The 27420-nt window shown below is 40.0% G+C and overlaps 1 protein-coding gene across 2 annotated transcripts in view; it reads left to right on the plus strand.

Annotated features, from left to right (window-relative positions):
- The first annotated feature begins 499 nt into the window (after positions 1-499).
- kdm6ba (lysine (K)-specific demethylase 6B, a) overlaps positions 500-27420 on the plus strand; it is a 117233-nt gene continuing 90312 nt past the window's right edge. For both annotated transcript variants that reach the window (XM_042511865.2, XM_088073186.1), the window contains exons 1-3: positions 500-1094; positions 5308-5497; positions 6993-7031. The gene's annotated coding sequence lies outside the window, so the exon portion shown is untranslated. The remainder of the gene's footprint in view (positions 1095-5307; positions 5498-6992; positions 7032-27420) is intronic.

Here is a 27420-nt window from a genome sequence, read left to right on the forward strand (position 1 = left end):
ACATGAAGAAAATGTCCAATCAGATTGTAGCTGTTGAATTCAGTGAAATGAAATCAATCTGCAGTTTGTCTGAGACCTCTTTACAAGCACCCCAGGGAGCCAGCTGAACCTCTGTGTGGGAGCTACTGGCTTGATGGCTTTGCCTTGTGTTTTAATTCGACTTCCCAACATGCTCTTGCCCTAGTTTTCTTGAGAAATGACAGGAGTCTGACAAGATTACCAGACATCTCCAGAGCCACAACTTTTGATTCCTCAAGTGGCTCCTTCAGTGACCACCTCCGGCTGAGAGCTTGACTCTTGAAACAAACCCACAAGGGCAAAACCTGGGGTCCAGTTGTTCTCTACTGAATAGTAGTTAATAATGGAATTTGGGCAAGTTGTACAGTGTGTTTGCCAGTGACTATGGAGGCGGGGCAGTTAATGTCCAAGACTCTTCCACCGAAAATAAACCTGCATGAGGGAAGAGAAGGAGAGAGAGAAGGAGAGGAGGGAGGAGGAGGAAGCCTTTCAGCGGGGACAGAGGGGAAAGAGTCTCCGTTTCAATGGAATAAAAACTGCGCAATTTCTTTAAGGACTGCCTGCTCTGATCGCGGGTCCTCTGTAGGAGAAGGATATCAGTTGTGTTTTTTTGGATGATTTGGGGATCGGTGTCCATTTGCAACCCCCGCTGCCTCGGAGGTTACAGGAGCTGGCTTTTTTTTTTTTTTTTTGTATAACCAGATGGTCTTCAGAGGAGGAAATGATCCGTGCAATCATTTTAGAAAGGCGATATGACTGTGCAGAGATGCAAGATCAGTGATGAGTCTCCCCGTCATGCCTTGCCCATGGGCGAACATATCAACATTTTCTCAGGCTGGGCTGTGATCTATCTGCGTGTACAGTGCTGCTCCCCGTGTCGACGTTTGCACCTTAAACGCGTTATGGATGTTGAATGGGGTTTCATGTTTTTTTGGGAGAGGGCTTTTAGGGGGCTGCGTCATCCGTGGCTGGGAGAAAGGAGATGGAGTGCTTTGCAGATTTTCCTCTGTGAGACTGTTTTAAGAGCGAGAGTGAGCACGGTACCTCCCCAGCAGATTTTGGATTGCACATAGAAGGTAAGCATATGACTATCAGACATGCATACTGACACGTGAGGCTGTGCAGGCTGTTTTACCGAGATGTAATTGGGGAACCAGTGAGACTCCATTGAAAACAACCTGAACTACTGTATCTTTATCCAGTGCTAAATCAACATTACAGCAAGAAAATGCGTATCAATGTAGGAGACAAATGAAAGTCTACTAACAAGATTTCGCAGAACAGAAACACTATGCATATATATGCTTGCCTATTACATAATTGTTATTACAGTGTAATGGGTACACTACTGTAACTTTACACAAATAAGGGCGATAAGTTTCCATACTGCAGCAGTTTCATATTGCCGTATTCCTGACCGCTGTTTTGTCTGTTTTCCCCAAACTCACATCGAAACCGATGTTGGTGATGTCACGTTTTTACGGTAAGGAAGGGATAGTTTACGGGAATGTAGGTCTGGAGTTGATGTCGCAATCGCTTTGTGTTGATCTCGGTTACACGTTACTAAATGCACAAAAAGGCGACGGATCGTGTCCGTGGGTGTGTTAACAACGCGTGGCGGTGGTATTTTGCTGGTTTGGGGGGTGAATAGCGGGATATTATTGAATGAAATGCGGACTCGCTGGTGTTGGAGGAAGGAGTGTCGCATTTTCTTTCTGAAATGTCATGTGGTGAAGTTGTGGCGGGTTCTCTACTATTTCCAGGAAGAGCGTTTGAATTTTCTTCCCTTGGATTTTTTTCCCTGTTTCCACCCCTCTCCAGGCTGTTCTTGTAGCACTTCGGGCGTTTTGCCACTGGGTGGCGCCCCAGGACAGTGAATTGGTCCGATGGCAGCAGGGATACTCAACTTGCTTTGCTTGGGGGCCACTTTTGAAAGGTGGCCAGGGGCCAGTCAAAGCAGCCCCATACATATTCCTAGGATTTTAGGACGTTTCTCGGATTTTAAGGCATTTCTAGAACTTGAAGATATCTCTAGAATTTAGGGACATTTCTTGGATTTTAGGATGTTTCTTGAATTTAAGGGCCCTCTCGGATTTTGGGGCATTTCTCAGATTTTCGGAGATTTCTAGGATTTGGGGACATTTGTAAGATTTTAGGTTGTTTCTGGGATTTTCGGACATTTCTGGGATTCTAGGATGTTTTTAAGATTTTATGGAACGGATGTTAGGAATTTTCTCAGATTTTAGGGCATTTTTAGGATTTAAGTTGTGTCAAGGATTTCAAGACATTTGTAATTTGTTTGTTGTTTATGAGGGGGAGAGGTTGTGCAAAAAGTGGGCGGCATATCAAATATTTTATAAGTACTGGGAGGGAACTTATGTTTTGTATTCTGCCTTAGGGGAGGGGCATACAAATTTAAATGGTTGAATTTTTTTTTTTTTTTGTTAAGAAAACATGCAGGTGTGGAAGGTTACACCAGGCCAAAATTATACCATTCATCCTAGAAATATAAAAATTGGTTGGCCTATACTAGTTAGATTTTCAAATTTTCAACAGTCCTTGGAGACATCATTTACAAGGAATGCTTTCATTATTAAAAGAAAAAAAGCATAACTGAATGTGATCTTAAAATAGTGACATTTCAATAACTTTATTTTACGTCTTGTATAAAATTTGGCAAAACCAAAAAATGTTTGCACAAACTAACAAGCATGCAGGACAAGAATGGAAAACTAAGGCCTTTTAACTCCAGATTTTGTCTTCATCTTTTAACTTTCAAACATAAAAAGGTAAGGTTTGAAACTCTAATAACTCATTTTTGGTGGAGGGAGGGTTATGCATTGTCCAAGTCACTCAGGCAGGCTTAAGGAAAAATATTTTAAAGTTTTTGGAGGTTCAAAACAAGTTATTCACCAGCCATCACCTTTGTCTGATAAATTTAGAACGGTCCCTTGAATTGTGACTTTAAACTCATAGCACAATGTTTAAGTATTAAAGCCGATTTCTGGGATCTTGTTTTGGCATAGTTGACTTTACTAAACAAGACACAAGATGCAGCAAGCAAATATTGTACAAGGTGCCATGATCTGGAATCGAACCCGCTGCTGCCGCGTTAGAGACGCCGCTTTCAGACATGAAGCACCTTCTACAGACACCGAGCCACCGTAATGGTATGTTCCCACCGGAACATACCATTATTACATTTTACGCGCCTAAAACTTAACAATTTAAATCATGTTTTACCACACGATTAAAATTACTAATAAATAGTATTTTGGGTAGGATATATACTGTTCCCACATTTCAAAACTGACTATTTTGAATGTCAGAATTTTAAATGTCCTCTTAATTTTTGCGAGTGTTTGATGTCCCACAATGCAGTGCGACTCGAGGAGGGGGCGTGTCCAATTTCAAAAAATGTTTGGCCATTTGCGTACAGTGGCGGCGCAGCTCCGAGGAGTCAAAACAAAACAAAAATAATTACATTTTTCGGTAATTACCGTCACTTAGCTTTAGTTCTGCGTGACTTTTTGCACGAAATGAAACATTTTCGACGCTAATGGGACTACAAACGTTTTAGTGTACACAGCAGTGCCTGTGCCCAGGTTAGTGCGTCTTGAATATGCTAGCTTAACGGTTGAAATCACATTTTAGCTTATTTGAATATCTGACGCACACGTTTTTCCTGGTGTTGCTAGTTGTATTTTACGGTTATGTTGAAAAAGAGTACCAGGTTTGTGTTGCAGGTAGGACTAAACTTGGCTTACAGGTGTTGTATGGAAATGTATTACCACACTGTGCAGTGTTTCCCTCTCGTACCCCCCTCGGTGGTAAGTTTAGGGTTTAGTGTTTGGTCCAGGTTCAGGGTGCGGTAAACAGTTTTCGACAAAACATCTGGGGCTGCAATAAAATGCATTAATACCTCCAATACGCAATAATACATTTTTAATGCGACCTAACCGAAACTGCAACAATGTTTCGTAGTTGCAAAACCGACAGTCCCCCACAGTAATTGTGACTGTTCACTTGACCAAATGCTTAACTGTAATGCCGCTATGAAATATAGCTAATACTACGAAACATCGCAACATGGTATTTGCGTTCCATTATTCACTTTTATTATTAATTTTTTTGTTATAACAAGATATTTTCAAACTTTTCGTGTTATAATAAAAAACTATTTGTTCTAACAAGATATTTTTTGTTTTAACAAGAAACCTCAGAAAAATTAACTTCCGTTGTTATACGTAAAAATATCTATCTAATACTAATATCGACGATCTAAATATCTAGATATTAATTTTGTTTGGTTTTTTTTGTCTTTTTTGTCAGACGTGGCAGCAATATGTGTTCATACACTACACTATGCTATAGTTTGACCGATAGTACCTCCCTTACAGCGCCTCTTCTTCTGTCTGGTAAATAACAAATCACTGTCGGTCACTTAAAAATAGCCCACAGTGTTGCCTAGTCACCCAAGCGACACACCTGTTAACTGGACAGTACATACACACATAGACAACCTGACTGGTTTGATGGTATCATGTGAGCCATTTTCTGATTTCTTGTGTATTTTCATGAAGTTATATAAAGATGTACAGTACAGTTAGTATTTTCCCAGATATATGCCAAGTTACTGCCCCCTTTTTCCTATACATATGTCAGTTGATAAATAGCTTCAAATAGCATATTTTTCTTGCCTACCATTCATTATGTAGGCTATATTTTCTCTTGTATGACAGACATTTATTTTAGGGAAAAAAATAACAAGGTATTCAGACTTTAACACAAAATATCAGCATCTAAGTGCTTCATGATAGAAGTAATTTCATGCCCGCACTGAAGCAGTGTATCCATTACTTCTCCGATTGCCGTTACAATCCTGCACGTATACAGTAGTGTGTACTGTATATCAACTTTGGAAATTGTTGAAGTGCAAGAGTGTGAATTGTCCCCTAGATGGCGACATAATCGCAGTCCAACTCTGATCCGTGTGTGACCTCTGTGAACAGCTGCTGTTTTCTCAAATGCCTGGTTGGAAAGAAGACTCTGGTATCTGAATATGTGTTTTCGTTCATGTCTCTAGATTTGACCTGTAGATAAAACCAACAAATCCAGTGCAGTTGAGTTCCAAGTTTTCGTAGATCAATGCCCATGACGATTACAAATGTACTCTGATACTTTTCCATTTTAGTGAGTGTTGTCAGATGTTTATCCGCTACTTGATTACTGCGTCTTATTTATTTTATCCCTCACTGAAAACATTAACACATATCTTTGTCACCACAGAAGAATGAGGATCATGGCCAAGCATTGTTGTGCTACGTTTGAGGAACCACCAGCACCTGACTGAAGTCATAAATGAGATGTCGACCCTACTGTTGGCAAGAATTGGCAAACGTTAAACTGCCAGTACAGCCTGTCAAGATGGAGCGCCCAATAGAGGAATGGAACACACTGATGCCATTCCACAGTGATGGTAGGATGAAATTTTTTGAAGATTTTATGTAGATTTTCCCATAAGAAATACCTACATCATATACACTTCCCACTAAATTAAAGAAGACTTAGTGTTAAATACAAAGCATTTCACTCAGAAATACAATTGATGTGTTTAATATTGCAATTTATTCTGTCACAGAGTCAACAATGCAGCTTACTAACACAATCTTCCCATAACTGACTTCTAACTGATATTAAATAACAGCTGACTTACTGGACTGATCCATATCATTTAAGAAATTATATATAGACAAATTGTTCTTACTTTTGTACGTATCCACGATTTGTCCTTATTATATTAGTACCCACTGATTTTCAGGATTCACCAGTATTTTCGTATTTTTGCTCTTCTCTTAGGTAAGAGAACATTTTATGAGTGGTCAAGAGCACTGACCAAGATGAGAGAAAACCATCTAATATTCTTAGTTCACAAATTGTTCACAAGTACATGGAAAAACAAGTTTTCTATTTGGGGAACATTTCAAAATGCATGAATATGGTAACATCAAACTTTGGTTATGCTTAAGAGTAATTATAAGGATTTGATTATTAAATTTTAGGGCTAAAGAAAGACCTCTATACCTGGTCCATTTATCTAAATTACTGTCATTTTAGTTTCAGTGTCTTCCTCTGCTGAAGTACATTTTGTCAAGTACTGTACTTAAGTACATATTTGAGGTACCTTTACTTTATTAGAGTTTTTTAAATCTCATGTCACTTTCCATTTCTTCTCCACATCACATCAGAGGGAAATGTTGTATTTTTACTCTATTACAATTTGATAGCTTACCAGTTTCTTCACACATTATTGTTTTAGATTAGAATTTCATTAATTGGCAACATTTTTTCATTAATTTTTCATGCAAAAACATTTCATAGGCCTAACTGCTTTTGCTTTTATTAATTTTTACTATTTTGATGAGATTAATTGAATTATTAACTAAATACTTAGTACTTTTATTTTTAATACTTGAACACAATCCCAATTGTACTTGAATACTTTTACTAAAGTAACATTTTTAATGCAGGGCTTTTACTAGTATTTAACCATGTGGCATCAGTACTTTTACTCAGGCTAAGTATAGGTTCTGAATACTTCACAACTGCTGCTGTCACGCAAATGTTTTGTCATAGCTGGGTTTTTGATTTTCTTGTAACACCAGTACTGACACTTTTAAAAAAAATGTCAGTTTTACTACTGCTGAAGTTTTTCTTCTTTCAACCTTTGTTTAGTGGCATCTCTTAGTCTTGGGTATGTGCCAGAGTCTTTGCACGTGGCACAAAACCTGCCCTTAGGGGTTATTACCTGTGCTAACAGGTGATTATGATCAAGTGGAATTCATCCCTAAGCACACATGTTAGAGCAAATTTGGATGTTCTAAAATGTCAGAAAATTAAGAGACAATTTAAGAGACATTTAAGAGAAGGTTGCTGCATGAGGCCCATTGTTTACATGCTGTGTTTTTCTGCAGGGGGGATCTACATTTTGCTGCAAGCACCCACCTGCCCAGGTAAGACCTTTGACCTTTTACTTTGACCTGCCTGCAGTGACACACAGAATGTGCATGCCTTCCTTGTTTAGTCATGTTGCGATGTCTGTCATTCCTGTTTTGGCTGATATGTTTGAGCTTCTTCTCAGGGCAATGACATGTTTGAGGTGCTAAAATGTATTGAAATATCCAGAAAATGGGCAAAACATGTTGATGTGCAGCCCCTGTACCGTTAAGAGTCATTTAACTGAAAGAAATATGAATCCCTGCTCACTGTAGAAGCTTCTTTTCTCTATGTTTTCCATCTCAGGTCCCCTTGCTGTTTCAGCAAAGAAAATATTTGGGGGATTTTGTCTCCTTTTATCCTAAAAGGGTGCAAATCCGCTTCAGTTGCAACTGTTAGAAAGGAAATACCAATAATTTTGCACAGTATTAGTTTACCGTTTTGACCCATTCTGTCTGAACACGGTTAGTTTTGTAGCCTAAGGTGTTTTTGGTGTATCTTATTGAGACTACATCTGGTTTGAACCAGAGGCACTGAGACTGATGATTTGTTTTGAGGCCTGAAAGAAGCAGTTTGCTATGACTACTGACAGCAATAGTGAAAGCTTTCGTTTGTTTTTCTATTTGTGCTGGCCTGCTGCTTACCTACCTAAACATTGTATGACATAAACCAGTTTGATTTGTTATATTTTTTCTATTTGGGATGCGATGGGTATCCAGCTGCCGTTTTGCTTTTGTGCAACCTGTTGTTTTAATATAACGGTCTTCTACAAAGACTCTGCAGCGTTGGATTAAACGCTTGACTTAGTGACTATTGAAGTTTGAAATGTTTACAAATGTACCTGACTTTTTTCTAGATTTGAGTTTCTGTCTTTTTTGGTAAAGGAGTTGCCATGTCCACAACAACTCTTAAACTGACTGGGACTCAAGCCAGAGCCAAGCGCTCACACACACACACACACACACACACACACACACACACACACACACACACAGATGCACTTCAGCTGAGCTTTACACATTCAACACCTTTACTGAGGCATATACACACCTATACTAACACCAGCCCTCTTTCATTTTCACGCACAAGGACCTATAACACTCCCTGACACACATCTCAAACACCCCTGCACCTCTCATTCACCGTTTTGATCTCCCTCTCAAGGACAAAGACACACACACGCTCTAACGCTGACGTCTCCCAGGACCCTGCCAAACCTCACACACCTGGGGTTTTCCATCTCTTAGCCTGCTCAGCTTTATTGCATACATTTACAACTGCCCATGAATCAGATCCCATTACACGCATAAATGCACATATACACACAATCCTGCTCAAGACCAAGTAGACACCCGCCATTATACTTGTAGACGGATGCACACACGCTGCGCACGCACACACACACACACACACACACACACACACACATAAAGCACCTTCTGTCTGAAAGCTTTTCTGTGGGAGAGGATGTTACTGAGCAGAAAGGAGGAAGGATTGAAAGAATAAGATGGGCTGCAGAAATTAAAGCAGTATTTTTCAGAAAATAATACTTATTATTAGATTATAGTCTTCAACTATATTACTAATCTCTACATTTTCTGCTATTTATAGCTTGAAACTCAGTGCCTATATAGCACTGGTTTCTATACGACCGGTACCTACCAGACGGAATTACAACACAGATTTCAGTGCCTCATTGCAGTACCAGATTGTGTGCGTAACGTTAGCGAGTGTGTGGTTTTTGTGAGAGGGAGAGAGAGTGAGCATATGTTTTCTATTTAGATATTTAAGTATACTTTAAACTGCTAAATGTAATATCTTGTTCAAATACAAATTTGCAATTTAAAAAAGAAGCCTCTCTTAAGTGTTGCTGAATGTCGTTTTCTTTTAAAGTACCAGTTCAGGTGTCATTTAGCCACTGGTATTGTTTCAGCACCAGTATCAAATAAAACCCGAACGATACCCAAATCTATTTAAAATGCAGGTACAGTTTAATCATAGCATGTCAAATCCATGTTTATATTCAATCTATAGATTATATGTCTCTATGTGGTCCTAAAATTGAGTGTGATTTTGAAACTTTAGTGTCTTACCCACCATCGGCCCCTTGGTCTCTGTGTCTCACACAAACAGGTTGTGATCAGTTGTTTAGTGGATATGAATGATAAGTCATCTGTTCCACTGACAGTCATGTTGAATGGCTGTTTAAATGTGTTTGTGAGAGTGTTATCATTCATTTTCTGGTTAAACTATGACTCCAAGAGCTGGCATCCCTCAGCATTACAGTGCCATAAATCAGCTTTCATCTGTCTTCAAGACACGCAGGTGTGTGCACTCTCACCATTTAGACATGGTGACTGGGGTCCAGAGGTAAATGCTCACCGTGTGCCACAAGGCCAGTACTGTACCCTGGTGGATATATGTGTGAGATATGCTGCTCATTATGTGCCTTTAGCTACATTAACAGCCTTTTTGTGTGGCATTCCCTCGAGTGTTGTAACGATTCCAGAAAATCAACTTTAATACCAACTATAAATCCAAAGGCATGATGATGTCACCATAGTTGACTTGCAGAACTTGGCAGCACCCTTTACACCAGGGTTTTGATGTTGGCTTGTTGTAAGCAAAATAATTCCATATGCTGCACCTGGGACCAGTTTTGTCAGATGCTTTATTTGGATGGGGATCTAGTTTCAGACGTGGTAGATGAGTGACATATGTTCGGCTGCAAAATTTTGCTTTGCAGAGCAACGGGTGTCCATAGACTACAGTAAATTACTGTCCTGCAGATGTTGATTCAGCGAGTAACCCACAAATTTAGTTTTAAAAATGGGGACAACATTGAAGGCATTAACTGATTTTCAAAATAAAAAAATGTTGCTACAGATTTGATGTAACATTACAACTGAACTGAAGTTAACAGAGAACATTTGGCTTAATTAAGCTTTGAAGTATGAGTCGCTCTTAAACTGGCCCTAGAAATGGCGATATGACATCTAACATTAGATTTCAGCCACTGTCCAGTTTGCGTTACACCCTCTTTCATACGAGCAGGTGACAGTTTGGGCGTGTTCAGTGCAGGACGTGGGACAGGACATGGCAGGATTTGGCATCTGTTTTTCTCATCTGCTTTGTCTCCATCCTCCTCCTCCTCCTCCTCCTCCTCCTTCTTTTCTTTCTTCCAAATGCTCCAATCCATGTGCCATCCACATGTGCCACACACCCTGTGGAGGCAGCATAAAAAAGGATTTATACTCTCAGACCATTGACAATAATAAGAAAAATTAATAATCTAATCTAATTTGAGCAATTCCCTTCTTTTCTTGACTTTGTTGTCTCAGTCTCCCTCTACCTGCCGCTGCTGCCCGATGTTAAATAAAACCAAATTTCTGCTGAAGTGTGAAATCGTCTTAGACCCTGAGAAGGAAGGGCATGAGATGAAAAAATCTTGCTTTTGGTTCAAATGCGAACAGATTTGAAGGAGGATATAGAGAGAGATTCAGGAAGAGAGGTGGTGAGAGCTGACTCAGGATGCCCTGGGGGAGGAAAGCAGGAAGCAGTGGGTGAGGACGAGGACAGGAAAGAGAGGGAGGGGGAGTGACTCCTCTTCACTGTCATCCTCCTCCTCTTCTGTCATCATCAGCAGTGTCATCGAGGAAGGAGTGGCGTAGGGAGGGAAGGAGGAGAGGTGGAGCTGACATCATCCACCTCCTGGAGGTCTGTGAGGGCGTGTTACCACATTCTGCATAGTAAAGCTTTTTACAGTCCCGTTTATGCCATCAAAGGGCTTTTAACAACAGCTGGCAGAGAAAAAAATAATTCAGAAAATGCTGATTCCAGAGTAAAGAAAACTGGCAGTCCATTAGAGAACAAAAAGGCCGAGATGGAGGAACAGATAGACCTCAGTGTAAGAGGAATGGAAAGATGTGGTGACAGAAAGAGGTGTGCAGGAAGAGTGCTCCACTGCCTATCTGGTTACATAACTTTCCTGCAAGAGAGGGCATTGGGTTTGTGTGTGTGCGTGCTTGTCCTCATGTAAGCTTTCTTTGTCAACTCTGTGCGTTTGTGTGTGTGTGTGTGTGTGTGTGTGTGTGTGTGTGTGTGTGTGTGTGTGTGTGTGTGTGTGTGCGTGTGTGTGTAGGGGTGACAGAGTTTGCAAAGAGGAAGATGCCCAACATGCCTCCTCTCCTCTGCTGAGCTTGTTGTTTGGCCTGTGTTACCCAACTGTGACAGGAGTCTGTTGGTATGCTTTGCATTTGTGTGTTTGTAAGGTGTGTGTGTGTTGGCACATCTACCGGTGTATGTGCTGAGCTATGTGTTTTAATAGTGCGACTATGTATATACACCGACATCCATTACTATGAAGTGATTCAGTGTTGATGGGTGCACCTGTGTCCTGAGGCCCCACAGTGGTTTTGGCAGTTAGGGAGGTTAGATGGTGCAAGATTAGTGTGAGTTTTTAGTGATTTAAGCGAGTGGAGGGGTGGGGGGTGTGTGGGAGGGGTGCATTGGTATAAGACCTTATAGTGCCAGAGGTGTTGTTTTTTTCATGTAATACAACAGCCATCTCTTCTAAACAACTCAATCAAACCTATAAACGGGGAGATTTGCGATATTAGGAGGAAAACAAAAGTCATACAGTAAATCTTACTGTTGCAAACAGCCAGTGTTCTGCAGTTAGGTATTTAATGACTTTTCTGATACATATATTAATTAAGGGGTGGGCGATCGAATAAACCCGATGTAAAGAGGCTTGTTCCACGTGTGATGTATAAAATGACTTTATCAGGAACATTTAGTATAAATTGTCTTGTTTTTTTAGCAACCGGCATGAGACTGGCTTTGGCCCTTTTTGTTTTTTTCCCCTCTCTCCTACGGCTCTGTGCCTGTTACAGACGCACACACATAAAGTAGAGCTTTTGCAGAGCTCCAGACGGTGACTATTAAGTTGCATTTTGGGATTTTCAGGTTTTCCAGCTAATAGAGAATAAATCATCGGGTTTAACGGCGCTGCGGTAACATTCTAGCTTAACAAGTGGTAGTGGAGGTAGTATAAGCAGGTGAGGCTATGTGTTTTTCTATCTGCAGAGCTCCGATCGCTACTATTTGATCACATTTTGTGACTGAGGAGCACCATTATGACTTAGAAATATTTGCAGTTCATGAACTGGAGAGCTGTTAGTTTGTTTCCATCTCACAGTATTAAATCCTCATGAAGCAGTCACGGTTTAACTTTCTGTCAACAATAACAGAATTTTGTTTTCATATTCTCAAGTCCACAGCAAAAATATCAACACTTCCTGCCCCAGACAAGCCTTCAAAATAAGAGCACAATGAGTTCCACTTTGATTTATTTAATTGTAGCAATACTTTATTTAGCTTTGCTATAAGAGTACTTTATTTATAACTTTATCCTTTACTTTATTTAACATTATAGTAGTATTTTATTCAACTTTATTATAACAGTAGTAACTGTAGCTTATTTAATAATTCTGTACTTTAGTTTACAGTAGCTTAGAGGAGATTTCAAAAAAAAAAATATATATATATATATATATATATATATATATATATATATATATATATATATATATATATATATATATATATATATATATATAGTTGGTTGCGATATAGCCTAAAAATATTGTGATATTATTTTAAAGCCATGTCTCCCAGCTCTATATTGATTGAACCTTATCTCTGCTCAAGTGAAGAAGTATTGCACAAAGCCTGAAGTGCTATAAGGGCCTCCATGTATAAAGCCGAACAACTTGTCATCTGATTCCATTGGGCAGTGTGCAGTGGAACCTCACCTGACTGTTTTGTGTGTTTGTCCCTGGTTGACTTCAGTAGGCTTTTGTTAGGCTGCAATTCCACTTCATTGTACAGCACTGCTCTGCTCACCTTGACTTGCTCTTTTTTGGTTTTCCATTACTAAAGATGTGGATAGAGGGGCAGGGTTAAAATAATCAATTCATGCGATTCAAATCAATCTTCATTTGAATATATATCAATTCATAAAATCTGAGATCGATCTTTCAATACATGCCTTTTCCATAATCGAAGATCGTACTGTTAATAAGATCCAACATTAACGGTTGTCATACCTGTAACTGTTAGCTTACCTTTTAACATTATGGTGTTATTTATTATCATGCCTCAGCTTCTTTTCCTACCCCTCCACATACACACACACACACACACAGACACACAAATATGACTTGGCATTGTTGGCAGGCTGCGATTGAGACGTTGAAGTGAGTGATTATTTGAGTTGACGACAGCTTTGCTCATTATTGTAAGTGCAGTCAACACTTAGCAAGGAGAAAGCCAGTACTTTTACAATATACCTGTGCAACAAGCATCAGCATGTAGAAAAGCAATATTTCAATCTGCTGTGTTCATTCTTTCTAAACTTCACTCAGTGTTGATGATTTAGATTACTTTCCAGTGAGATATTGAGTTTATATAGTGATATTTTTGTTTTTATTATCATATTTGCTGCTCCAGAAACAGCATTTAGTTTAAAATATTAAAGTCTACACCTGTTTTGTATTTATTCTTTTTTAAAATAATTCCTTGCATAATTCACAGAATTAGGTCCCTGAGAATCACTTTCACATTCAAGCAAAACTGCTGAAATACGACTAATCAAATCAATATTGAATGTAATAAAATCAGACACTGAATCGGGACCTTGTCAATGCAGATTGAATCAATTCAGGAAAACATTGGCAATACCCAGCCTTAGTGGCTAGTCCATGGCACTGTTTTTTGAGTCGACACTAGAGGGTGGAATTAAAACACCGCAGACTACTGATTGGTCAGCAAGGAGCCATCGCAGGACTTCCTAGTCTAACCTGCCATTTTTAAATAGCCAGGTTACCGTCAGTTGCGACTGCAATTTTTTAATTCACCTATCCTAGATTTTAAAAGATAATAGCCAGCAAAACTGTGCCATACACCACTCCACACAACTGACGAAGTGCAGACATTCCTCTGTTTGGTTGTCGATGAAAAGATAGAACCAGTTGAAGATGATGGCATGTTAGTTTCACACGGTGCTGCTGTGGCAGTCGGCAAAGAGTCCTGCCTATACTGAGGTGGTATGATCCGCAGTGGAAAAGGAAATGGGGAAAACTACCAGGTTGGTGAGTCGAGTCAAGAAAAGTAAACTTTTGCAGCACTAGCGTTTTTCACCTAGATTCAGACCAAAAATACCATAGTTTTTAGGACATATTCTCGTTTATTTTTAGACTATGAAGAAACTGTTTAATCATATTCATGGTGTCGGAATTTTTTTTGCTAGTTTGTATTCCAAAAGACATTGCAGAGAGGAAAACAAGATAAATACATTGTGCAGCTAAAAATAGCTCAATAATGCTACATTTTCTTGCTGACCTGGTTAAGTAATACACAAATTATCAGGCACAAAGTGATCATCTTTTATTGGCTTAAAACACTTGGTCAATTGTATTGTCTTGTAGGCAAACAAGTGTTTCCACTTGCTTTTTCTTGGGGTTTTGCCTTGTCAACATTTGTCTGTCTGGACTTGAGACATTTGGCAGTTTTCTTTTACTGTAAGCGTATCGCCACCATCAGCCTAAATGTTGCATTATGGGAAGAAAATGCAGGTGCAGTTGTTGTTGCTGCTCCGAGTAAAGACCTGAGCTGTGGCAAGGAGGGCACAAGATGTGAACACTATCTTCCTAAAAGGAGAAATATGGCTTAAACGCTTACGCAGGCTTTGGTAGATAGGGAATGTGCATTTCCCAAACTAAATCCCTTTCTTGAACAAATCCACTGTCAAACCCCCAAAGTGGAAACAACAAAAAACCCTCTGCAGCTAAAGGCTGTCTTGTGTTGTGTGTCTCACCCTCGGACCCTCCCTTCCCACCATTGCTCCCCTTCTTTCTACCCCAGCTCCTGTTCTGGCTTTCTGACTCTCAGGTTTCTCCCCAACCTCCCCCCAGCCTTCTACACCCCCGTGGCCCCCTTGACCCCCTGTTACCCCCATCCACCCCTCGCCCTCCCTCTCCCCAGGGCAAGCCCACAGCTCCCAGCCCTTTGTGCCTTCCTGCCCTTCCCTCCTCCTCCACCTCTGTCTCCCCCTGCCTTTGTGTGTGAGAGGCCAGCAAAGGGAGAGAGGAGAGGGAGGCTGCAGAGAAGGAGAGACAAGAGCTAAAAGAGAGTGATCCCATAGATCAGATGTGAAACTAGAGCTTGAGGCCTTTTATTTTTACACGCTCTTGCTTGACTGGTGGATTAGCACATCCAGTGAAGACTGTGCATTCGCCTTGCTTAAATGTCACCAATGTCCTTTTGTCCCTGTTTCATAACCATCTCTGCGGTAATATACTGGAAACAGCGCTGTACTATAGAGATGATATCTGACACTTTTCATCACTAGTTCCAGGGCGATATATTGATATGATATTGATATTGTGATATTAGAATAGATATTGCCTTAGATTTTGGATATCAGTATCATAAGTGCTGTCTTTTATTGGACGGCGTTACAGTAAGTGATATTTTCTATACTTGCCAGACTGTTCTAGCTTCACTTATTGATTATCCACAGTACTGATGATTATTTATCAAATTATCTCGTTGTTTAAATTTTATGTGAAAGCATCAATAATCAAACCTAAAATGTTGTTGCAACAATGAAATTGAGGTATTTAGTAAAAAAATATATTGTGATATTTGATTTTCTCCACATTTCCCAGTTGACTTTACAATGATGTATACTACACTATGAATCAGCTTTATAAAGACAGCAACAACAGGAAATAAAGTGATATATAAACTTAAGCTCCACCTACATCAACTCCAATTAGATTTCATACTGAGATATTTGTTTTGTCTAGTCAAAGCTGAGGATGTAATAAAACCAGAGAAAAATGTCAATGCACAGTAAAATGTAGGGATGATTTTAGGACTACAAGCTCACTGTTTTTAGATCAAATTTACACAGCGAAAATCCACTTTTAAGCCACTGGAGCTTTGTGTTACACATATTACTCAAGTTACTGCTACAATGCAACCCCCTCAAAAGGCGAGTTGTTGACCAAAAGTTGTCCTATTTTTCGTAAATTTATTTTGCAGTATCAAACATTGGTCAAGTTCATATGTTGATCAGTTTTAAATCAGTTTTTTACACAGGCAAATGAACAGTTACAATGCAAGGGCATACCAGACCAGAGGGGAAGCAAACATTCACAATCTAACTTCATGCAACTTCTAGTTTCATCTATATACATTTTATAGTCCCTATAAATGCAAAACATGCAAGGTAACATTTAAACATTTCACATCACAGAAAAAATAATATAGTATGTTTCCATCAGTGTGTGTCATGGCAGCTGATTATAGGTATCTGGTGAGAAACACTGGAGTTGCACTCAAGGCTGTGTTGCTTTTCATAGTTGACTTGTTTTGGCTTGCATGTGGAGCTTCTGTGTTGACTGAGCAACAGTCTTTAATAGTAATACTTAACACATGCAATACATATATACGTTCATGCAAAATTATAAAATGCTTTATGATCATTTTAAAGCAGACACACAAGCGTGTGAGCTACACTCACATTTTCCACATTTGCGGATGGTGTGTACATAGCACTAACATGTTATGTTTAACCTTAGCCACATGCATTCATGTGGTATTTGACAAACATACAACATGTGCATATATATGCGCCAAAGAGTTCTTAGTCAACCTTGTAGTTAAAGAAGTATACAGTATATACAGTGTATTTATGTGTATGCGGCATGTCCAAGGAGGGCTCAGTAGGGGGTGATATAGAGCAGTACAGGCACAGATAGAGTATAGTTTAGTAGATTACCTGTGCAAGACTGACTGATCACATAACCACCATTTTTAAAAGGCATCGTGGGGAAAAGAGTGAGTTATATCTAGTGGGGCAACTTCAGTTGGTGTGATCTTAAATAATTTCTGTAGACATTTAGAATTTTTAGAATTTTTTTTCTGGATTGTAAAAATACCAAAATCATTAGACATAGAAATCTGACCTCAGGAATCACCTGTTTAAACAAAAAAATCTGAGAGCTGTTTCTAAAATTATGTAGCACCCATTCAAACATATTCAGAACCAATGAACGCACCTTTACACTTTGGCATAGGTCATTGAGTTCGGACAGTGGCAACGCCTCATTATGTGGCTAAGACGGTTTTAAAGCAGAGTTAACCAAACAAGGTGGCCAGACACTGCAGGCGTCATTCACCTACTGACCTACCTAAATATCTCACAAAGCTGCCAGGAGATAAACAACACACACACACACAAATATACAGAGAGTGACATGTAAGCACCTGTGGGACACTCACATGTGCACGTGTAACTCAAAGAGACAAAGACAGAAGCTGCGGTGTGAATTTACAGATGAATGTGTAAATAAGCTTGTCTCACTATGGGTACATGCATTTAGCATTTATTGTCCAGAGACTCAGAGCACAGCACATGCATTTTTAAAACACCAGAAAACAGAACGGTAGGTCACGGCGGGTTCCATTGCTATGTGTGCGCTTATCTGCGTGCATATGTGTGAAATCCACTTGCAGGGAGTGCATGCTCAGTAGGAGAGTATATTCCTGGAAAGCCAGCTGCCACTCCTGTTATCACAGCTAACTCGATTAGAGGAGCTTCTGCCGAGCCCTCTGCTCTGAGAGCTGCAACACGCACACACATTGGCACACACATTAAAGACCCCTACTCTGGATTTAATTGAATCAACCAAAATAAAGGACATTGAATTTCCAACTAATGCAACATCGTAACCATTGCACTTAAAGCTTGTGCCAATAAAGCTTCATCAGTCGCATGTATTGTATACATTATGCAGATAATGTAAAAGCTGCCTGAGATATATACAATACAAGGAAAGCCCAGAACAGAAATATTCACGTAAGTAGATATAAAAAGATATATATCTTTCCTTCAAAATTGTAAAAATTAGGGGTTGTCAGATTATCAGCCTGGTCGATTACTGAGGCAGATATTTGGCATTTTGTCGATTATCTATATAGGCATTTTATTTAATAATTGCCAATAAATTTAAAAGGGCTAAAACCTCAGGAAGCTATATTTTATTTATTCTTATTTTTTTTAGCTGTATATGATGAAAGTTTTAGTTTTGATTGAACATTTGAAAAAGGCATTTAAACAAAGTTTGTGTTGGAGTTTGTTATATCCCAAATTCTAAACATTGGCAGAAAGATTTTCAATTTTTTTTTTGTAAATGCATATCAGTTCCAAATATGAGTTATTGGTCTCATTAGCCACTAATAATTGGTATCAGTACTGGCTCCGAAAAACCAATATCGGTCGACCCTAGTAATACATGTAGTACATACGTTTTGTGTTCACGTTTCAGAAACATTAAATCATGAAAAACATGGTTTCAGTCTTCAGGAATGTTTTGCGTGTCAGTCTTTAAATTTGTTGCACCCAATGTGACGTCCTAATATGCATTTTTAGAAACCATTAATAGAAAACGGCACTTTGCTGCTGTTGTACCAATTAACCGCAGCAAAGAAGAAATGTCAGTTAGGCAGCCAGCCTTTCATGTGAGGTGCTGACCTTTCCCAGTGATCATGATAATCATTGATCACTTAGATAAACACAGGCTACCAAAAGAGCCCATTATTGCCCCCCCTGAAGCCTTCCTATGGATGCTAGTTAATTAAGCCCTGGGGTAATTGGCTGACTAATTGCTGTTGGTGGGATACATACATCGTCTATCGTCAAACCCAAGGGGAAGCTCTGCTATTACTTTTAATTACCTGCTGTTAAGTTTGACAACTGACCCCGAGTGCTGTTTTTGGAGCTGATGGTAGTGTTTCGTCTTGTGGGAGGGGAAAGGCGATACTAGATATCAACCTCCAGTTTGGTCACCGCCACAATAGCCCAGATGGATCGCTTCTGTAGTTACACACACATACTCCCAAAGACACACACACACACACACACACACATGCAGTGGGGTGAGCAGACACGCTGGCTTTTTAGGCAGCAGACCCATTCATCATGTGTCTGTCTGCAGAGGAGCTGCTATTCATTGTCTCTCCTCCTGCTTATTCTTCAGGAGCCGGCCTGCCTCATACGTCTCTCTACCTCTCTCACTACTTCTCTCTTTGTCTTTCTGCCCCCCTCCATCTCTCTCCTCTTGTCTTCATATCTTTGATACTCTCCCTCTCTCTCTCACACCCTTTATATCGGGACTCACTGAGAGAACAAAGAGGACATAGCTGGTTACCTTGTCCGTCTGTGTGCATTCTGAAATGTATGATAGTTCAAGATAGTTCGACCCACAAGCCAAAATACAGATTTTTTTCTCTTACCTGTACTGCTGTTTATCAGTCTGGGTTGTTTTGGTGTGAGTTGCTGAGTGTTGGAGATATCAGCTGTGGACGTGTCTACCTTCTCTCAAAAATAATGGAACTAGATGGCAATCGGCTTGTGGTGCTTAAAGCGCCTCAAAAAATACTTTTGAAAAACTCAACAGAAATTTCTCTCTCTAGAAATCATGACCTGGTTACTTAAGATAAACCACAGACCTTGTTGTGAGCAGTTTAATGTAGGAGCTGTTTTCTTTCTACCAAAGTACACCTGCTGATTGTATCACAGCGCAGAAGGAAGCATGCTTTCACTCATGGACAGGAGGGTTGTGAATGTGACAGCACATGTCCTCCTCAGCTAAGCTATGACATCAGCTAGCTTAGAGGTGCTAGGTGAACTAGCGGTAGATGCACGCTTCTTCAACCTCTGCGTGGTGATACAGTCAGAGAGTGTAGTCTGGAAGAAAGAAAATAGTCCCTACATAAAACTGCTCACAACGTAGTCTGTCTCTGATTATCTTGAGCAACCGAGTCGTGATTTTCCGGAAAGAGATATTGCTGTTGAGGTTTTTAAATTAATTTTGAAAGTTGAGTGCCATCTTCTTCCATTATATTGGAGAGAAGGCAGACATCTCTGCGGCTGACATCTCCAACACTTTAAACACTTTAAAAAAAGAACAAAAAAAAAAAACAGCACTACAGGTAAGAGGAAAATATGTACTTTGGATTTTGGGGTGCACAGTTATTAGTGTTTGAAGGACTATAGAGGGCTCAGAAGCATGAACAGACACCTGCTATGTAACCTGCTCTAGTCCTTCAGTTTATTTCAACTCTTACAATGGCAGCTTCTGTATAAGAATAAGGACATATTGTAGAGGTACATGGAAGGTTACATACTATACTTATATACAAAAAAGTACTATCACCAACAGTTGTATTGAGTGTTTGAAGGGGAAATGTGTTTTCAGCATGCAGCTAGTGATTGACTGAGCTAGAGTTGAAGCTGCTGAAAAAAAGGTTCATTCCCATCCATTCATTCATCTACACATACTACCCACATTGTTTAGATACAAAGATGTTTGAAAAATGTTAAAATATCCATTTAATGTTGTGCTTGTTTTGTTGGATACTCTCTCTAATACAGCCGGCCTGGATGAATAGTGTAAGTTAACTCACAATCAGAAGCCTCATGATTCGGGTTGCATTATCAAGCAATGTTAAGGACAGAAAAAGTAAACACTTATCTCATAACCTTGTTATAAAGCAAAGTTGTTCATGCTCTATCCATGAATGCAGTTGCATTATCATGCAACTGAAATGTCATCGGGTGTTGGAACGCTTACTGACAGAAAAACTCAAACATAAAAAAACTACTTGAGATCCTTTTATAACAGGACGCCTACATAATAATAGCCGGTCGCAGTGTAACTGAACATGTGTGAAAGGAACTTCAAATTAACGCGTCCCTTTCCAACCTTAAGAGTGAATGTGAGGGAGGACTGTGAGGATGGTTTACTTTAACACATGGGTGCAGGCTGACAGATGGAGAAATGCAGAGTGTGACAGTGTGTCTCTTCTCCTCATTAGGAGTGTCAGTGGGTACTGATCAAAGCATTTCCGGGGTTGTCTTTGTGGGATGAACTCTTATTTCAGGTCTCCAGTGTTCCTCAAAATTTGTAACACTTGGGCTCATGCACAAATACAAATTCACAGGTGTGGAGACGCAGCCGAGTTAGCCGAGTTACCTCGTCTGCCATGTGAGTTTTGTTTATATCTGGTGCTTCCACAGTAATTGCTTTGGCCTGAGCTCATCAAGGGTTGGTCAACTCTGTAGCCTACTGTATATACAGTATGACATGTGCATATGTGTGTGTTTGTGTGTGAGTGAACACTACACAGGCCACATCCCAGGGCCAAGAGCAGGGTTGTGTTGCCATGGTGAAAATGAAATCCAAAATGCAGAGTTGCAAGGAAACCCCTGATTGGTGGAGGAGCCATGCATGGGATTGTGATGCATGCTGTCAGCCGGCCAATGGTACGCAGGCTGAGCCAGGGCTGTTGCTAAGGGGAGTAGCTTGGAACAGAGTCAGCTGGGTTTTCTCTCTCTCTTTCTCTCTCTCTCTTTCTGCATCTCCCAGTCAGTGCTTACTTGCTCGTCCGTCCTCTCCTGCTGCTCGCTCTGCCTTTGCCCTCATTGACTCCTTCTCCCCCTCCTTCCTGTCTCCCCATTGCTCTCCCCCTACATTTTTTTTTTTTTTTTTTTGCACTTCTACACGTGCGAAAGGGGAAAGAGCACATGTTGAAAAATTCACTGAATATTTCATGCAGCTTGTTGTGCGGGGCCAGGGCCATATCCAAAGAAGCATTGCACATAAAGTGGGGTGTATGAATGTTTGGCTGCATGTGAGGAAGTTTGCATGTTTGTGTCTGTTTGTTTATTTTAATGGTGTGTGTTTATGCATCAATCTGGGCTTTTGTTTATGTGGGATTGTCCTTGCCATGGTGTGTTTTTCTGCATACTGAGTTAATTCTTGTACCTTTCTTTGTGAGCTTGTGCACTTATACTGCCTTTAACCTCTCAGTGTGTGTATCTTTCTGGCCTTTTAGGAGTGTGAAGGGGTAGTATGTTTCTGTGTGTGTTTATTGTCTGTGGGCTCATGTTGTGGAGCTCTCTGGGGACTAGGGGCTCTCTCGCTGAAGTGGGGTGTGTTTGAACGTGAGCCAGGTAGCATTGGGTACGCGCCTGGCGTCACGTAGTGCTGAACCCCCTCCACCACCTCCCCTCCACCCTCTCAGTACTCCATACCCAATTCCTGGGTCATCGCCACTATTCACAGCACACCATATAACTTAACAATAGCTGACACTTCTACTACAAGTTATGTCACAGTCATTAACACTCTGCTGCTGCAGCATTTAGCAACAATATGTAGTCAATAATAAAGAAATATTTTTAAAAAATTTTAATTGCATTACTATAACATAAACTAGGGCTGGGCTATATGGCTACAAAATGCTATCACAATTTTAAAAAAATTGTTAATTTTCACACTAAAAAATAACATTATTATGTTTTGCATGGTTAAAGGCTAGTTTTTCTTGCTCCTTAGGTGAAAGTTGAAGAAATTATGCTATTAATTGTGGTTTAAACTATTATTAAATATCAGAACATGACAAAACATTTCCAATAAATGAATAAATAAATTAAAAATATATATATATAGACAAAGAAATCTTAATGCTAGCCAGGAGCATGTCAAAGTCTGTGCAGATGGTTTAGAACATTTTGCAAGTGTTGTAGCTAATAGTGTAAGCAAAATGAATAGACAAATGAAAAATCTCAACTATTTACTGTACAAGTTTTACACCCACAGTCTAATTTTAGCCATTTCTCAATCAAAACAACAACAAAAGACGGGCCTTGATGACGTTGTGAAGTACAGTGGGGTCATTTACTGCTGATGAAAGTTTATCTGATGTGACTTAGTCGACGACATGTACTTAAAGTTATTTTCATGTTATGTTTCGTCGTGTTATGTCATTACATTCTAATGAAATAGCCGACAAGTCAGTCATGCTTACTCGCTGACTTACCATTATCTGCAGGTGAGCTGACCATAGAACTACTGTAGCTAACATTATGTGGTGAATTAAACCAACTGCGCTGTTATCAGTCATCAAAACAATCATCCTAAAGATAGTTTGATGATCATGTTCATGCTGCTCAAACATAATTTTACAGTGTGCATTTGTGGCCAGTCTTGTTGTGTTCTTCTTCTACCACTTCTATATTTCAAGGAAAAATTGTATTGAGATAATCATTGTCATTGTTTCATAAACTAATCCAATAGAATTATAATAAATAATAATGATGATGATGATAATTTTATTTGTATAGCACAGTTTATACAGCAAGTGCAAAAAAATAAGACAAAAAATAAACACATCGTGAAAAGAATAATGTAAAAATTATACATATGAAATAAACTATCCTGAAAAAATCCATATTTCCATATAGTAAATCCTTAGCTTCTGCATGAAAGTATAGCGTATGGCTAGCACATGACTTGTATCAAGCAATCTGGTGACAGGTTAATGACATGTTTCAACTCGTTGCTGATGATTCCCATAATGCACAGCTCTATGTGCACAGTGGTTGCCATGCCAACTCAACAACCTAAGTGTAAGTTAATGGTCATCTTTGATTTCACAGGGTTTTATTGCAGAATTTCATGCAACCTGGACAACAGCTTCACTGTTGCACATACACAATGAATATTGAGCGTAAGTTAGAACCATGACTGCAATGGGATTTTGTAGTTTTTGTTGTTGCTAATGAAGGGGATTTTTAAGGATAAGAGATTGATGTTTATTGTTCAGATGACAAAGCTCTGAGACAATTTTGTGATATTTGGTAAATGACGCCACTGAAATGAGTCTCTTGTTTGATTTACCACCTATTGAACATAAAGGCAAATCACAGTATCCTGGGTTGGATCTGTCTGACTTTATTAACGTCACTTTGTTTGCCTCCAGTGCCATTATGTGTGTTAATGACAGTCACTGTACACTGGAGTAGGCCGAGGTATTGCGTTGTGCATCCACTCATGAGAATGTGGGTTAGCATCAGTCACATAGAGTCATCATCAATTATTTATTTATGACAGAGTGGCTGGATGAGTTGTCAACTCTCCGGCTTTATTTGTGCAGCATTTGATTTGTGCATGTTGGTCTCCAGGCAGTGCAATGTTGTTTAATATCTTGATGAAGTCAGTTGAATAAGGAGTGTTGTACTGAGTCATGTTATACTCTGTTATAGTCAATGATCAAACTTTGCCAAGAGGCAGCAGCAGCACGAAGAATGACCTTTTTGTTCGTTTTTGGAAAGGCAGGAATATTATACGTCACCCCACAAGTGGACGGAATCAGAGACAAAGCATCCGCTCTCTCTACACATTTTTCTGTCTCTCCCCCCTCCCGTTTCCTTCCTCCTCTCATTTCCTCCTTCCACACTTCCTGTTTCCTGGCTCTCATCCTCTCTTTGTTCAGCTTTCTCTCTCACGGGTACATTTTTTTTCTCCTTCCGCTGTCATTTCTCGCCTTTTTTTTTCTACTCTGCGTGTGTGTGTGTGTGTGTGTGTGTGTGTGTGTGTGTGTGTGTGTGTGTGTGTAATGGATCTATTGTGCCGATGGCTGCCAGGGGAATCACTGAAGTGAGGCTTCCTACTTATGAATCAAACTCCGCTAATAGAGCATGGCTGCCTTTGAGATGACATAACACACACACACACACTCACACACACACACACATACACACTGTGGCTGTCCCATAGCCCCCAATCATTCATTCATAATAATCCTCACAATCAGTTATTCAGAATGAGAGATGGAGGGAGAAAAGGGATGAGTGAAAAATTGGGAGAGGGAGGGAGGGGGTGGCACTCACTCACTCCGTGTGAAAACAAAGCAATTACAGGCATTACCGGTTGTGTTAGCCTTGTGTGTGTGTGTGTGTGTGTGTGTGTGTGTGTGTGTGCGCACACATGTGCACGTGTGTAAAGATGAGATCAAAAGCAGGAGCCCCAGCTGGCTTGTAGCTCTCCCACTGGTTTCATTTGGGTTATCACCACGATTCTCTTGTTGATACTGTGTGAGTGTGTGCATGTGTGTGTGTGTGTTTCCTCTGTACAAAAAGTGATCACACAGCATTAATAAAACAGGTACAACTTGAAATGGAAACACAACTGTCTAAAATGACTAGAAATGAAAGCATTTCGGTATGCTTTAGTGAATGTAGGTGTGTTTTCAGGAACACACTCACACGTGTGCACATGTTTTCCACCTCTGTAACAATGGAAAACATTATACACATGTGCATGGGCACACACGCTCAAAAAGTTTCCTAGTGTGCACTTTTGCAGTCAGTGGGGCTTGGTGGAAGAGACTCAAGCAGTCAGGCTCTTTGCAGTGGTTTAAAAATAGAAGCACACACACACACACACACACACACACACACACACACACACACACTTAGCTTGCAGAAATAGAAGAAACAAAAAGCATCTGAGTAGCTGAGCCCGGTCTCTTTCCCCCCTTTTCTTTCTTTTTTTTCCTCTGTTTTTTTCTTTCTTTTTTCTTTGCCGTACATTCCACTCCAGACAGAAAACAAAGAGAGAAAGCTGAGGAAAAAAAGAAAAGAGGTAAGAGAGAGGACTGTGAGCAAAAAAGTAGAAGTGTTAAAATGAAAGTGAGCATCCGTGGGAATCAGACATGCCAAGTTTGCATTACCGCAGCGTCACGTGCGTGTGCTTAGGTCATAGGCACATGCAAGTGTTTGATGTTCTTCAGTGTGTTGCTGTGTGCATGTAAACAGCAAAGTCTGCATTTATTGAAATGTCTGCGGTAGATGGTGACAGTGAGTCTTTGGTTGATGGAATTTCAGTAATCCATCCCTCTGCTTCACAGGCTAAGATTCAGAGGGAGGCAGAAAAAAAGGAAAGGTTCAAAAGGAGGGAAAAACTGAGAAATCGAAAGAGTGTGAGGGTAGAGCAGGTGTCATGGTGAATAACAGAACACACTGTGACTGCCAATATTTATCTGTTTACACAGAAAAGTTCCCTCTCTTGCCACTCTGCATGTCTTTCCATCTCTTCTGCTTGTGTGTTTTCCATGAAGCACAGTGACAGTTTATCATACTTCTGATCACTGCTGGCTGCCCCTCCACAGAGAGAGATGGAGGAGTTATGAAGAAGTAGAAATGATGTGAGAAAGACGGAGGGAGGACAGGGGGAGGAGAAAGATGAAAGGGAAGGAGAGAGAGAGGAGATGATTATGCAGTTTAACATAATGCTGGCTTTGAGGAGAGGAGAGAGGGAGCTAGAGGAAGGCAAGGAGGATGATTTTTCTTTCTTTATTCCATCACCTCAGTCTGTCTGTCTTTTTCCATTTGGCTCGTTCACTTAGTTGTACTGCACACGAATGAGACAACAAAAGAAGTAAATATGGCTGTGGAGATGGAAGTGTCTCTATGACATCTGAATTGTTGAGATGTGATATTTAGGGCGTCAGAGGGTATAAGGACAGCGCTCCACCTTACTCACCAGCTGGAAACATGAGTAAACTGGATTATTCTTTTGAGAAAAAAAAACAAATATAATCCATCAGTACAGACATTAGCACAGCTGGAAAAAGCTGCCTTGTAACTCGTTATTCAGTAGTTTGGGGGGACTAGACATACATTGGTAAAATCAGATGAGAGGTGAAAGAAACGGCTAGGTTTAAAGTTCCTTTTTGACTAGGCAGTTGAGAAATAGTCTAACCACAAGGTCACTGTTGTAGCTGCTCTTTGATTATATCACATTAAAAAAACATTTATACATCTACAGTTTAATTGCAACCAGGCAAACCCCATCCGCTGATGAAGATCATGTGATATGATTGAGAGCTGCAGAGCAGCTTGTTAATCAGGTCCCCAGGAAGTGCAGTGGGTTTTGAGGCATCACATGATGCCATTGGGCATGAAAGGACTTTTTTTCCCCCATAGACTTGCATTGTGAAAGAGAGCTACAAATGACTCGTTTCACTGTCAGAATTTGATCCATTCTGTCTAATAACAAGTGGAAAGTCCAGAAGAGCCGAAAGAGTAAATCATTTCATCCCCATTTAGTTTAGCGGAGCACTGGAAGTGGTCTGCTCAGGAAGCAGATGTCTCTAGTGTGATTTCTCTATGTGTCCAATGATGTGAAAGCAGCGCTGATCATCTTGTTAATTTTTATAGGCAGTAGTTGAGCGTCTCTGGCGCCACAGAGTAACTTTCATAGGAATGAAGAGTTTCCCGCTGCCAATACTGCATCCAGTCTTTTCATCTCCATGAACTAATGGGCCTTGTGGTGTGAGATTATTTTCTCAACTCAGAGTAAAAAAGTTTTCAAACCACAAAGCATCACGTGTAGGTGACTCTGATTGCTAAAGAAACTTTTTGACAGCACTTGCATACAAGTAATGAAGGTCTGCTAAAAATGTGAAGCTAAGTAGGAGTGGCCA

Source organism: Plectropomus leopardus, chromosome 23, assembly GCF_026936395.1.
Source record: "Plectropomus leopardus strain MGB_pleo_1.0 chromosome 23, ASM2693639v1, whole genome shotgun sequence".
Classification (NCBI taxonomy): Eukaryota; Metazoa; Chordata; class Actinopteri; order Perciformes; family Serranidae; genus Plectropomus; species Plectropomus leopardus.